Genomic DNA, 15,138 nt, shown 5'->3' on the forward strand with positions numbered 1-15,138 from the left:
AAATATCATTGCAAGAAAAATATTTTCTAGTCTGATTAGTTGAAATTGATTTTCATATTCATTGAAGCGCATGTATTGTTGTATGTGGCCTTTATAGAATTAAAGAAGTGTGAAAAACATGTCATATGATGACAAACACTCTATCGATTACTGAGTTTAACTCCAGATAACAGGATATAAGGATTGTGTAGCACTTTTGACTGAGGCTCTCTTCTGCCCCTTAGTGGTCGTCAGTGAGCACGACAAACAAAAAGGATGCAACCGAAGGTTCTCCCCATAAGCAGAGACAGTCCTTTTCTTAACCTAATCATCCATTTTCCTTTCCTCTCACAGTATTGATTAAAAAATGCTTACCTGTGAGCGAAGAGCTTTGTGAGAAGAATTACTAGGAGAAGCATTTCAAGGATTGATTTCTTCCACTCAGGCACCTGTAATGAACCTGCCTTCCTGTTCAGTGAAGCACACCAGGTCAGAGGTTGGAGCTGGCCTGTGCATACAAAGCAAGAGAAGGTCTTCCCTCCATGTTGGGCATCTGGTATAAGCAGGGGCATGCATTAAGTGCAGATGGTTGCTCCTTGAACAAACAGCAGAGAGCCTGCAGGTCATTTGTCAGTCTGCTGCCAGAGTGAAAACTATTACAATCGACCGCAGGTGTACCAGGGCGTGCATCTGCTCGAAACAAATGAAGGCAAAAATTGTCTGCAATAAACACTTACAGGAGAGCAAAGACCTACTCTAACCATCAGTGCTCAGCTTGATCTATCTCTGACCATTACTGTGTTATTAGTGTTGGGGGGGTTGCAAGGTTGTTCTAGCTCCTCTTGTCATTGACAGAACGAATTGCCTGTGAGCTGAATTTCAATTGGCTCATAAAACGAAGACTTACTTCTCTTGGCAGGTGCAAAGGTTCCGACCCAATAGCTTGCACTTTTGCCTTCTGCCTGTGTGGATCTTTGCTGTCCCCCAACATACAGGTTCACAGGCTGGGGTAAACAGGGGCAGATGGAGGGAGGTAACCACTGGGGTTCCATTTGTAGGCAGCCGCCTCCACTCCAGATCTTTATTACCATTCCTCAAGCCCCATAGATTCCAAGAAAAAGGCAAGAACTCAACGTGCCTATAGAGCTCGCCCCTCATTAGAGCAGCATTTGGAGCATCAAGGGAGTACGAAACTCCCTCTGAAGTACAAATAATAAAATCTTAATGGCTTCATATGGCATTTGTGACTGCCAGTTTTCACAAACTGCAAAAGTAGAGGACTTAAAGTCAATTAACAGGCTTGGGGGAGGGGGTCTTTTTTGCACTGGCAGGTGGATGAGAGGCGTACCCACTCACTGGGCAGGTCGTCAGTAATTCATATGGCAAAAGAAACAAAAAATGCCATGCACACACACAGAGGGAAGTTCAAAGAGGTCATGTAACCTAACATAGATTTTTTTTGGGGGGGAAGAGGGGGTGGTAGAATTAAGCCAGAGTACCTGGAGATGACCCTCCCATGAAAGTGCAAGGAGATCATGTAAACTATTTTCAAGAAGGCTCTGGCAAGGATTCAAAGCAACACTGCTTAAAACTGTGCTACACAAAATATACAATATTCAGAGGATAAAGTAGTCTTGTTTAAGATGGAAGAACATCGAACAGTACTTAATGTAACAGGTGCTGCGACAGAGGGAATAATCAGTATTCCGTACAATGTCTTGGTCAGCAATAATGTCCATCTACCAGTCTCTTTTCTATCTCCACAGACAGTGAGTAGTATAGTTGTTCATTTGTGCCACAACATCTGGACATGTGGCAACCAAACCACCACTTTGTAATGTTGACGGAAGAATGTCAGCTGCCACTGCAGGTCGGTTCTAAGTCTTGAAGCTAACAAATCCAGCTTTCCTGTCCAAGCAAACTGCATTACATGTCAGTAAGGCCTGCCTATCAGCAGTACAACCAAGAACTTATTGGAGAAAAAAAGTTATATTTCTCTGTGGACATTTACTCTTCACTTAAATCTTCATTGTCAGTGTTGCCTGACAAGTGCAGTGCCAAATAAGTTGAGGCAGTTCTCTTGTTTTTTGGCCACACTAAAAGAGTAATGTGTATGTTTTTCCCCCCAATTATCTTACCCTTATAATAAGAGCACCAACAATTAATTTCAATTCAACCAATAATTTATATGTTTTTCCACTGATGGTGAATATTTTGTGTCAAACTGTTTGATATGTCTGATTTCATCTACAGCTAGCTGATCCAGTGAACATCTCCATGTTTGTTGTGCAAACTGTGTACAACGTCTCGCAGTGGCACTAGAGAAAAAGTCTGAATATCACCAAACTAAAAATTTCATTTTAGTCTGACATTGAGATTGAGATGTTAAGGGTTGAAACACTATAAGACAAGCAAAGGAATGTTTGCACAAAGTATTACAGTCTTTTCAATTTGACACCAACACGTTTGGGAAGCCGACAGTCAATAGATCAGCAGACAGGGACTTTGCTTGGCTCTCCCGAAAATATATTGGCAGAACGTAAACCAAGAGGAAACAATGACACCTTTCATGATAGTCAACTTTAAAGAGAAGGCTTTTATCTCCTGCAGTATATTTCCCTCAGTCAACGGCAGCCTGGAAATAGAGATAAAGTGGAACCAGTGGTGGGACAAATAGAAGGAAAACAGGAATTTGTAAGCTTAAATCTTCTTTTCTGCACTGTGTCAGCAGAGGCTTTTCCTTTGCCGGAGAGGTTTAGGCAAGAGGGCGAGAGAAAACGAGCAGGAGAGGGTGGCTGGGCTCTGTCTGAGGGTCACGCTCAGTTTAGCATCGCTACAAGACCAGGAAAACCTTTTATTCCCCTTGAAAGCTTTCAGAACTGTCACACCTGCTTAGGTCTTGACCAGCACTCCCTCCTCCTCCTTGGTCACCCACACCTCTCCTGTTCTCCCAACGCCTGCCTCAGCGCTTCACAGACCTCTTCACTTCTTGTCCTTTTGGATGATCATTATATTGACCGTCTGTGAGAAGACTCGGTTCCGCAAAAGTAGAAAGACACAAAAACTGACTCGGCAGTTAAAAAATTACTTTACCTCATTGCTAAATTAAAGGTCTAGAAAGAACGACAGGTAAGATTACACTATTTTGTTTTCAATCCCTATTACCTTCAAAAAGTGCTCCCCTTTTGCCATAATTTGTTACATTTATGTAAATGAGAAACATAAAAAGTTACAAATGGACAATATCGTACAGCCAATCCCCTCTACTGAGACGGAGACTCAATTACAGCCCCAGTCTGTGCAGATTCTGCTAAAATACAAAAGAGAGTATGAAAGATCCAATATAATTATTCACTTGGAAGCAACAAATCCCTTGAGCCTGTGGGGGGAAAAAAATCAATCTCAAACCTTATTTATAATTGAGCAGCATTACATTAAAACGGCATTAAAACTGCAAATATTCTGGAATTTAAAAAAAAAAACCTATCAACTTCATCTTCTGAAAGGAAGGGTAATAGTATTTGACTTAAATTGTGTGTGAAGTACCCTCTCTGTATAATCCATACTTTTTAGATAAACACTTTGGGAATGAAAAGCTCCAATATTTAATGCATTCTTACCTGACTTAACCAGATCGTAAAACTACAGTTCAGAAGTCGGATTTGCCCTGAAATACTTTGGCAGTTTTAGAAAGCAAGACTTCGTAATAATGCAAGTGAAGGCAGAAATTCCAATCTAAAGAAAACTAGGAAACTGTCGGTGCTTTCATCAACAGTTTCCGGTTTCACACTAGTCTAGTTTGGTTGCCTAAAAAGTCTACTTGACTCGTCTAAACCGTCTGGTTTGTTTGCTAAGGTGTGAATGCGCAATGGAACTCCTCCTAAAAATCTAGGTCCCGGTTCGGCTGATGTGAGTTCTGGTGCGGTTTGAACATAGAGGAGGATGCCTAATGGACTGGAAACTGCTCCACAAGCAGGAAGCGAACTATTAGGCATTCTGGGCAAATACAACCGAAACAAACACTAGAGACCGGCGCTAGCGGAAGAATCGGCTCGTAGTCTTTCCCCAAAGACAAAAGAGAAATCCTACATCCGGTAAAATCTGACGCCACTCCATTTTTGTTTACATTTCATGAAGAAGGAAGGTGCGCTCAGTGTCTACTTTGGAGGTTTTTTGTGTTGCTTCCTTCAGTTTTCTTTTTTTCTTTTTTTTTTCTTTTTTTTTGGTACACTGCCCCCAACAGGTGAGGAGGGGAGCAGGTTTGGCCGTTTGACACGGGAGCTAAAAATGTAACAAATGTTGCAATTTTAGTCCGGAATCGAACAGAGTCTACCGGACTATCAGGTGTGAAAATATCCTATCTTGGAGAGTCGGAGCATCATTTCCATTTCTTTTCTTTCTCTTTTGTCTTTCTCTTCTGTCTGTCCTCTGCAACAGGTGGTCCGTCACAGTCAGAGCTCATCTCCTCTGCTGCCTCTGTGATACGGCAACATCAAGCTCAGCTAACAGCCCTTTTCGTTTGTCCGTCTCTTGTCCCTCCAGTCGCTTTCCAGCCGAACGGCGCGCAGATAGCACAAATACTCGAAATAATCTCCCAAACCAAAGCAGGATTTAGCGTTCGCCTTTTGCCTTCTAATAACCCGAAACGCATTTAGACCTTCAAAGGCTCTCTGCCGATTGAGACCGTTGGCCTTTCTTTGCTTTCAAAGCTTCAAGGGAGAGAAAAAAAATCGACAGCCGAGAAGGTTTTTTTTTTTTTTTTTTTTTTTCTACCTAGTCCCGTTCACCTGATGCCTACCTTTAAGGCCACTTAGCTGAATAAAGTTATCATTCATTCAAAATTCACTTTTTAATGATCGGAAATGATCTGCCTCTCTTCACAGTTTCTTCAAAGCCTCTGTTCTTTAAAGGTAAACTGGATGGGGGTAAAAGAGGGGAGAAGAAAACCCGCCTTTGAGCTGGTTTTCAGGGTCGCCTTTGATCGAGGGACGGCGCGCGCACGTCCAAACACACGCATACATGTGCATCTGTGTGTGTCATTAAACACGTGCTCATATGCACAATAAGCAAAACCAGCATGTTCTTCTGAGCCAAAGATTTGAGATCAAAAGCAGACCTCGGCATTGTAAGTGTGTGTGTGAAAATGACAAACTTTAGCTTTTCACTTCATCAGACTGAAAGTGAAAGCAAACTTGAGGGTGGATGGGAGGAAACCCTACCTATGACCCCCTTCCCACCTCCTGCTTCATTACCTTTCCCTCTGGTAACATACATTAAATGAAGACTGTTCCTGGTAACCGGTTCCTGGAAAACTGTTGGTTCCCGGTAACTGGTTCCCAGGATCTGGTACCCGGTCGGTTCCTGGTAACTGGTTTCCAGTCAGTTCATGGTAACATGTTCCCGGGAATCGGTTATCAGAGCTGATTCCCGGTAACTGGTTCCCAGTTGGTTCCCAGTAACTGGTTTACGGTAACTGGTTAATCATGATTAATCTGAAATAATCGTCAGCGAATTCATTAATCAATAACTTGTTAACTGAAATACACATACTCAAAAAAGGTCATTTTCTGAAATAACAACAAACTTAAAGTGATAATTAAAAATTTGGCTCAAATTTAATTAGAATTCCATGAAAAAAAAAATCTATTAACCACTTTTTTATATCCAATTACTAATCAGTTAACCAAAACTGTATGACGAGCTTTTCACATGTTGATATTAGAAATATTTTTTAGCTGCAGATGCACGTCTTGCTACAGAAGATCAAGTGTATGCCACAAGAATTCTACGGTATTGGATTTTGTTAAATAAAATGCTTATTTTCTCATGTAAAAAAGGAACCAAGTTGTTAATTTACCTCTTTTAATGTATTTCATATTTGTATAAAGTAAACTTGAGTGGGGAAATGAAAAATCTGTGCCAGATTTTTCTATCCAATTAATCGATTGCTAAAATAATGAGTAGTTGCAGCCCTAAGTAGTCCCAGCTAGTTCTGTGATTGGTGGAACATGCAGTTAATACATAACAGGAAAACTTGAGGCAGAAATCTGAATGAATATCTGTCTCTGCATTTGATGAGTACTTCTTAGAGTTAAACAATATTGAACATCTTTTCACGTTGCTGTAATGTTGCATCAAACTTTGAATACCAGGTATTCTCTTTCTGTGTCTTCATTTTCTGGTTATTAATCTCTATTTTATTTTAGCAGTAAAAGCAACACAAGCAACAACATCAAAACCTATCAGGGTGTTTTTCTATCATCTTGACTTCTCATGTACCACAAAGCTCTGCTCAGTTGGGTCAGGCTCGACCCCCTCACCCGCTCACGTCAAGGTCACCGGCTCAGTCTTGGCTGTCGGGTCACATTTGTCCAACTTGACTTTTGTTGAAAGCCTCCACGCTCAAACATCCCAAACACTGCCCAAATCTGCCGAATTAAAAACCCGCTCAAACCCAAGCTGTGGGCGAAGCGCGGGGCCGGGGGAGCCACTCTCGACTCGAGCAACACCTGCATCCTGACAGCCGGCCTGATGAGCTGTGATGTGTGTCTGCATCGTCCGTTCCATTGCTCAGCCACCTGAAGTGTAGCCCGCAGCACAGAGGTCAGGCTGCAACGTCCAACCTCTGAAACCAAGCTGGATTTTCAGTAAAAAAAAGAAAAAGAAAAGTGGCTTTTGCTACAATCGTCTCCCAGGGTAATGAAAGAGTGATGAATTCAACTGCGTATTGCTGGAAGTGGCGTAATGTGACCATGTCTCGTGTGGAACAGCAGCTGTGTTTGCCCAAATGGGCAAATTGAAATTAAGATTATAAATTAGCTCAACGGAAACACGCCAAACTTGGAAAAACTCACGTTTTCCTAACAAAAAGTCTTTGCACTTGGGTCAGGTGTTCATTTGGTAATATTAAAATACACGTTTCACAAAACTGCGCATCTCACGAGTCGTGTGATTAATAGTCGGTTGTTGCTACTCTAAAAAATGTCAACAAAGATGATAGGGAGTGGTAGGAGGATGATGGTTTGATTTTGTTTTTCAGACATTGTTCGTACAAAGATTGTGCATCATTCCAAAATGTTGAATCCATAGGTCTTCTGCAAAATGATTGAGTACAATTTCCCCAATGATGAATGAATTTAATGATTCATTCATCATTAAATTAGAGCCATTTTGTAGCAGAATCAAGGAGGAGCTGGGTCTCAAAGGCGGAGCTAGGTCCACCTAGGCATTTCGCACAGTTGAATAGTTGCCACGGGAGACTAAAGGATTTCTCAAACATTCATGAAAGAATCAAAGCAACACTCCAGGTATGTTTCTGATGAGGGAATAACATTATAACATTGTGTAAAGCTAAAAAAAAAGTAGATTTTACATAACACTGCCCCTTTAAATTCCGTAGTTATGCCAATTTTTGGCAAATTCTGCTCTCCTCTCTGTACGTCGCAGGTCATTTATAGGTTACCTTCTGGCAACTACACACACTTAATTACATCGATACTGCTTCAGTAACCCACCGCTGCCAGGAACACACCGGCACAAAGTACGTGAATTCAATCACCTTTAAACTTTTTTTTTTCCCCCTCCAGTTTTGACCATCAACTTTGTGAGCAAAAAAGACTCACAGTCCATTAAGGTATTCCACCCCTGCCGTTCTTCTCTCCTTGCGGTTCTGAGCGCGATATGAGCTGAGGAGTTAATAAGCGTATTAATTACCTGTGTGGAAGGCAAAACCAGCTCCCAGAGAGAACCCGGAGCTCGTTCTCCCTCCCACGCATCCCCATCATCAATGTGTCGTTTTAAACGAGCCGCGATCCAACACCTCCCCCCCCCACACACACACCAGCCACGTCCTCCAAGGTCAGCCGAGGTCTTTCTGTGAGCACACTACCTCCTGCTGGAAGTCTCTAAAGGCTCTCCATAATGAGAATAATTAGAATATCGCAATGTCAGATAGGACGACTCGGGACGCGCAGAGTCGAATTTTCACAGGAAGTACGTTCTCTGTTCTGCTGTGTTCCTGGGGTTTTCAAGTGAGGAAGTGTTAAAAAAAAAAAAAATCATATCTTTTATTTTTGCCGGACCACATCTCAGGACACACATCTGTCAGTCACACCTCCACACGCCGTGCAATAATGCGATATCTTGGACACGTCTGGACGTGCGAGCGGCCGGCGCTCCGAGCATGCCGGGGCAGAGGTGATTTTCAGCAGAGAGCTCTCCGGCTGAGTCGACCGATGTCAGAAGAGCGAGAAGCGGTGGCTCGGTGCGCACGGTGTGAAGAAGAGGTCAACACAGGCCAGCTCACAGGAGCAGCCCAGAGCCAACAAACAAGTCAAGCAAACGGCAGATTTTCTTTTTCTGTACTACGGTCGTCTCCTACGGATGCAGCCGAAGCTGCTGAAATCATTAAATTCTATAGGCTGTGCAACATTTAACCAATTATTTTTCCTTTTCTAAGTCATGTTCTATACCTCAGGTTATCCAACACGCAGGTTGGGAAGGAACTATGAATGGTAGCTACGCTAAGGAAGTGCTGGTCTCTCCTTTTGGAAAGTTTTGGTCATTTCGTACAAAGTATTTTCTTTCAATTAACAATAATTATCTCATGGATGTTCCATTGTTTCCACTCTGCTGTTTGGGTCAGACTGACTGACTCTTTTTTCAGTTTCATTATTTCTTTTGCATCGACTGTTCTGCTCTTAATTGTACTGACCAGACAAATGAAAGTTGTGTTGTTTTTACATGTCTGACCAAGCTCATGAAGCTGTTGGTGTGTACGTGAGCTGTACTGGTGCACAGTTATCAAATCAATTTGTAACTCAGTACATTTATGTCTGTGTTTAAAAAAAAGAAGCGTTTTAAATCAACTCAGTTGTTCTGTATCGGATCAGTATCGGTTGATACTAAACTTCAGATATCGGTATCGGAAGTGAGAAGAGTGGATCGATGCATCCCCAGTAGAAACCAGCTCCTTGTTCTACGCTTTGCTTCCTCCAGACAGTCTGGACTTCCGGCTATTGAGAAAAAGTTGCAAAGCTGGAAGTAGTGAAGTTTTAAATTTTACCCAATCACTAACGCTTGTCTGTGACACAACGCGCGCCTGCTATGAAGCTTACCGGAAATCAGTTGTGCTGTAAACAAGCATCCTGCAAAGAGAGGAAAAATACTGAGCTGAACGAGGTGGCTGTCAATGTTAATTCAATATTTGGAAGAGTGGCCAACACTCTAACTATAAAGGAGAGAATCATTTTTTTTTTAAATAATTTCTTTAGGATTTGAGGACAGGCACGTTAAGAGCTTCCTCAGCTGCAGAAACGTCTATTCCATAAAAGTTGTTTGCAAAAAGAGCGTCTGGGTGGCTCTGTGTCGACACAATGTGTTCCAAGTTGACGTCTGGCTCGTAGATTGTCCACCGGTTTATTTGATTTGGGATTGAGGCCACGCATGATCCCCACCCCCTTCTCCTCTCCTTTTCTGCACACTCTCTGCCTCCCATCGATCTGGTTTTGGCCTCTAGCGAGAAAAAGGAGGAATTTAGCGCTTTCAGAGGAACATCCTGCACAAACATTGCGCGTCCAAGCAAGCCGCGTCGATCCCCTTACGAAGCCACAAAGCGCCTGAGCAGCTCCAACTTTATCAAGCAAACAATGCGGACACAGAGGAATTAGTAGCAGGAAGGAGAAGCACATGCCTGCCAGGCTTTTTGGCTTTGAGTGTCTTTGCTCGGCCTTTTTTTATCCTCCCGCTCTCATTTTCATTCATATGACTGAGCGGAGGTCATAAAATAAAATAAAATTTAAAAAAAGACAGAATGTAATAGGCTTTTTATACTAATAATGTACAGGGAGGGCGGGTGGAAGGGGTGTATTTATGCGACTGTGGGAAAGCCTGTGATGGTAAAAGGCCAGGAGTTATGGTGGCTGCGTCTGCATGTGTGACGGCTCTTCCTCACTTTCTCTGCACATCATCAGCGAACTGAGAGACAGAAATCTGGCATCTTTTACACACCAGTACACAGACTGAATAAATTCCCACACTAGACCACCCTTTCTTATCCACACACACGCACACACACACACACACACTGCATTATAAAAGAAAGCACACAAACAGACATGTGGAAGTTTGCTGAGAAGTGAAAGTCGCCTAAGCTGTTGATCCTGTTTGCTGCTTTGAAATTTACTGAGAAATCTTCCGTTTCAATCTTTTACACCCAGAGCTGAGCTCACATCGAAGGAAGCTGAAGGAAAGGGCGACTTATCTTTTTGTTGGCCAGAGAGGAACCCTCTAGTGTCCTCATGCAGCTGATTTATTTTATGCGTAGCCTGCGAGGAAGTCTAAATCCATAAGAAACAAAAGGCAGGGCCGGTAATCTCTGCATGTTGACGACCTATTTGAGGCTTTAAACTGTGATTAGTGAAGGTACGACATCTATTGGTTTTGTCTTCTTTTTTTTTCTTCTCAAACGCAATTCTCGTTGAGCCTTTGATTAGGGTTCAGTTAGCATAATTGAACAGTGACACTAATTGTTTTCAGAGTTGAGCAGTTTGTCTGCTGGAGTTCTTCTCCTGGTTTCTGTGGTTAATGTGCCTCCAGGCTAACACAGAACATACTGGCAGCTCTGTGCAATAAACTGATGCAAATTAAAAAAGCAAAAAAAAAACAAACAAAAAAAAAACAAACAAACAAAAACAAAAACAGATTGACTCCAGTTTTCTTTCTCTCCTTTTACTCCTGAATAAAGCTCTAAATGAACAAAGTGAGCCAGATTAAGGTGGGGAACTGTTTGTTTTCAGTTGAATTTTAATTAGGTCTTCTGGTGTTTATTTGTCCTGTTGTCCATATATTTAATATTTCCAATATTTCTAATAATCCACCAATAAAAAAAAAGAAAATCTGCTTTAGACACCTTTGGAAGTTCCTTAACATACAAACTAAACAACAAAGGACCAGACACACATCCTTGAGGTACTCCAAAATACTTATCTGTTAAGATTTTCACTCTGACTGAAAACGTTGTTTCCCTAATAACCTGAGCAGCATCCAAATGCTCGATCTGTTAGATATTTCTTGACTTTCTGTTCTTTACAGAACAACTCAGTCAAACTAGCTGATAATAAGTTAGATCAGTTAGCTAGTCTGAAGTCTTCCGCTAACCTAGGCACGCTAAGCGTAACCTCAGTGATGAAGAGTATTCTTTCCATTTGCCCACAGTTTACCGTCTGTCTTTTAAAAACAAGACAAACGTAGTGACCAAAGGAGCGCACAAGGTTCTCTTGCATTGCATTAGAAGGATTTTGTAGCGTTGAAATGAGAAATTTCAGCTGTTTCAAAGCTGTAACTGCTGGGAACCTTGGTGAACTTTAGTAGCATTGGTGTTTGATTCCTCATACAGTAAATAACAAACCAAAATACTTTTACTTCAAATGTCAGGCGCAAAATTATAGAATAAAATTCTAAAAAGCTAAAAATCAGATGCTGAACAAAGGTTAGAAATATAAATATATTTTTCATTCTGAAATCATCTTTCCATACTTTCCCAAAAGACTTTACAGTATAACTGTGTGCAGAGTGACTGAACTATAATAGTAGTAGAAGGCCATTTTTTTTTTCATACACGGCAATGAAGACAAGCATGAAGGGAATCAAAACTTCCTCATTGAACTCGCAGAGCGTTACGAAAAGGAAAAGTAACAAACCTGTTCTGGGTCATCAACTGACTCAAGGTCCAATTTTGACTCGTATTTCTACTTGCTTTACTCAAAAATGGTTATAGTTTTTGTGTGCAGCAGAGAATGAAATGAAATGTGCTCCATTTTGATTTTTTTTATTATTTTTTTATCCTCGTTATTAATTTGGAAGTGTCACGACGAAGGTGGGAGAACGGAGAAGGTTGAAAAATAGTTTGGGTAACTTCTAAGCTCTAAATTGCAAGCTCTACTCGAGAAGGAAAAGCAACTAATAAAAGCAGAAACGATCAATAAAACGGTACAAAAGGAACTTATAATGGCCTGGTGCTGAACAAACGATGAGCAACATAAAATCTTCACACCGCAAACTCCCAAAAATCTCTGGTTTCCATTTCAGAACCGAAGCCTCCGCTCAGAATCGGGGAAATCTTCCCTGAAAACAGCTTCGCTTTCCGACATAAATGAGGACCTGGTGCAGTCGATGATAAATGAAGGGATTTGTGTGTTTTTTTTTTTTTTTTCCTTTTTTTTGCACTACCAGTTCAACGAATCTGAATCATTCGTCAAAACTGGGGTGGGGTTGGAGGGGGGAGGAAGGAGGGAAGAAGTGTCGGCACTTTCGAGAAATGGCTGTGAGTTTGATAGATGGCGGAGGGGATTCGGAAATTTTTAGCTCATTTAGGCCCGGAAAAAAAAAACTGAATCCAAGCAATTGAGGGGGGAAAACTTTGTTTTCAGACTTGACATGGAGCTTCACAAATCTTTGGGTTTGATTACATAGAGAATCGGTTTGGACCGTTACACAAACGTATCAGGAAAGGCTGTTTGTTTTACACATTAAATATTAAAAGGTGTGGGGGGGGGATGAGCTCATATAATCAAAAGTTCTTAAGGAGAAAAAAAAAAAGTAAAAAAAAAAAATGGGCAAAGCAGATGAATTATGGCAGCATGTATGACAGTCAGTATTTTTAGATCAGGAGGAATGTTTGATATGTGTAATGTGTCATTGTGAAGGTGCGGTGGAGGCTTGTTCTGCTCTGAGCGATCGCTGCGGTCTGATATTTGATTCCCCCTCCTCTCCTCCTGTTCTCTTTTTGGAGGAAAACCGTGTCAAATATTTCACCCAACTGAAGCAGGAGCGGATCTGATCACGCTGTATGCAGATTTAAGAGTTGCACAGCGGAAATGTTTTTATATTTTCAGACTAGTTCGACTTTATTCAACATTTTTACAGCTTCGTTTAGGTTCTTTGTGTGTGAGAAACTCTTGATCACTTTTTATTATTATTATTATTATTATTATTATTTTTTTTTATTGAATTCTGCTTTTGGTGCCTATTCTGGGTTTGTACATCCATTTTGTCACGATGTTTCATTATTTTCTGTATTTACTTTAATTAATTTTCTTATATATTTATTTTCTGCTTCTTTTTTGTTTTGTTTTGTAGGAACACAATGTTCCTACAAAACACTGTAGGAACAAAAGTAACATTTTATGTTTTGGAGTGTAGATCCAAAGTGATCGAAACACACAGAGACATTTCCCACAGAAAAAACAGAGCACTCAATCTGTTACACAATTATTTTTTCAGGCTTGATGTTTAATTTAAACTAATTTAACTAATTTAAATACCTGCTGTACTGATGATCTGTCAGAGTTGGTGTGTGGATCATCTAATTATTTTTTTTTAACTGAACCAAAACACACCGAATTCCACAGCACATCTAGATGTTAAGGTTGTCAAAGTCATGCTAGCATAGCTACCTCGCTGTCCCTCGCCCCTTTTTCTGTCATATGTCAAGCATAAATTTAAGATTTGGAACTTTATGTTGACAACTGTACAGCTAAAACCAATGGTAGTCATCATCAGTTTGCATCACGTCAAGTTTCAACCCGTCTATAGGTCCTATGTAAAAGTCTTGCTTTCTGAAGTGTTTAATTTTGGAGTTTTTATTATGTGTAAGCCTAAAACAGCAACACACCCACACTGAAAAGACCAGCAAGCTCCTTTCCACAGAACATCCATGCCTCCACAGGATGTGTTATGGTACAGTTTCATGAACGCTGCCAAAAGACCAAATAAATAATAGACAACCAGCAGCAGATAGAGGTGGCGTTCTTCGGTCGAAATCTCCAAACTGAAAAAAGTCAAAGAATGTTAAACCCAGCAGAAAGCGTAAAAGGGTGCGCTGTAGAGTGAGACGTCGCTGTTCAAGGGTTCTGTTTAATCTATGTAGCGGCCAGTGTTGGAGAAGTGCAGCCATGGGAGGGCTAATCCTGCTGCGGAGTGTGCGGAGAAGTTTTCTTTTTAACGAAAAGAGGCCATGGAAAAATACGGAATGACAGCTGCTGGTTCGGTAATGTTGGGCTGGATGTCTTTCAACATGAAGGACTTTTTTCTATCACTCCTTTCCTCCACTTCTCTACCAGCAGAGGAGCAGGAAGATCCAAGCAGAAAGGAGCCTTACAGGAGCCAGCGAAGGAAGCAAAATTGCCAAACGCTCACAGTGGCATGTTAAATTATTCAACTCCAACTGCGGATGAGATTTACTGGTAAAAACATGAAGCACCTGTTTATGATAAACAAATCACAATTTGTATAGATCATCACAACCAAACTTTTTTTTTCAGATTTAACACAAAATTAAATGTATGTGTTTTCCAGGCACATTGTGCCATTTTATAGCACAATCAAGTAACTATGTTACCTTCAGGTTCTATAAAAATACTGTAAATATCAAACATAAAAGAAATTTGACTTTGTAATTTAGCTGCTTCAGATTGGGAGTCTGTCTCTTTAAGAAGCTTCTGCTCTTTCGGAAACTCCGCCTTTATAACAACATGGCTCCCCTATTAACCCTTTAGCAACGTTTTTACCAGCGTTTCACTAAGAAGTAGCTCATATAATGAGCTCAGCGGATCCATAGTTCAACCAGGTGTTTGCTAATTGCTGCTGGCTAGTCTGAAGGAGCTGAGTGGGAGAGTCGCAGGAGAGGACTGCTCTGTGAAGCAGAAGCTCGGAAGATTGGAAACAGCAGCTCTGAGGAGGCGACGCTTGGGCCCACCAAGCATTTTTCTCAGCTGAATGGTTGCCATGGAGATTAAAGTATTTCTCAAACATGCATGAAAGAATCAAAGCAACAGTCCAGATATGTTTCTGATGAGGGAATAACTTTATAGCATGATTTAAAGCTAAAAAAGTTTATTTTTACATAATACTGCCCTTTAAATTTCTGGGTTTTTTGCATTTTTAAAATTCCACAAGTGATTTTCTGAACAGAGTTCAAGTCAGGTGATTATAGCCATGTTTTCATCCAGTGGTCAAGCAAAGTTTAAGCTGACTTTTGAAATGCCGCAGATAAATAAATAAATAAATAAATAAATAAATAATAAGGTGAGGATAGAGACAAAATGCAAATTATTTTTGTTGTCATCTGCTGAATGGAGTGAATTAACTTGGTAACTTAAG

The sequence above is a fragment of the Poecilia formosa genome, unplaced genomic scaffold, assembly GCF_000485575.1.
Source record: "Poecilia formosa unplaced genomic scaffold, Poecilia_formosa-5.1.2 Scaffold165, whole genome shotgun sequence".
In the NCBI taxonomy this organism is placed as follows: Eukaryota; Metazoa; Chordata; class Actinopteri; order Cyprinodontiformes; family Poeciliidae; genus Poecilia; species Poecilia formosa.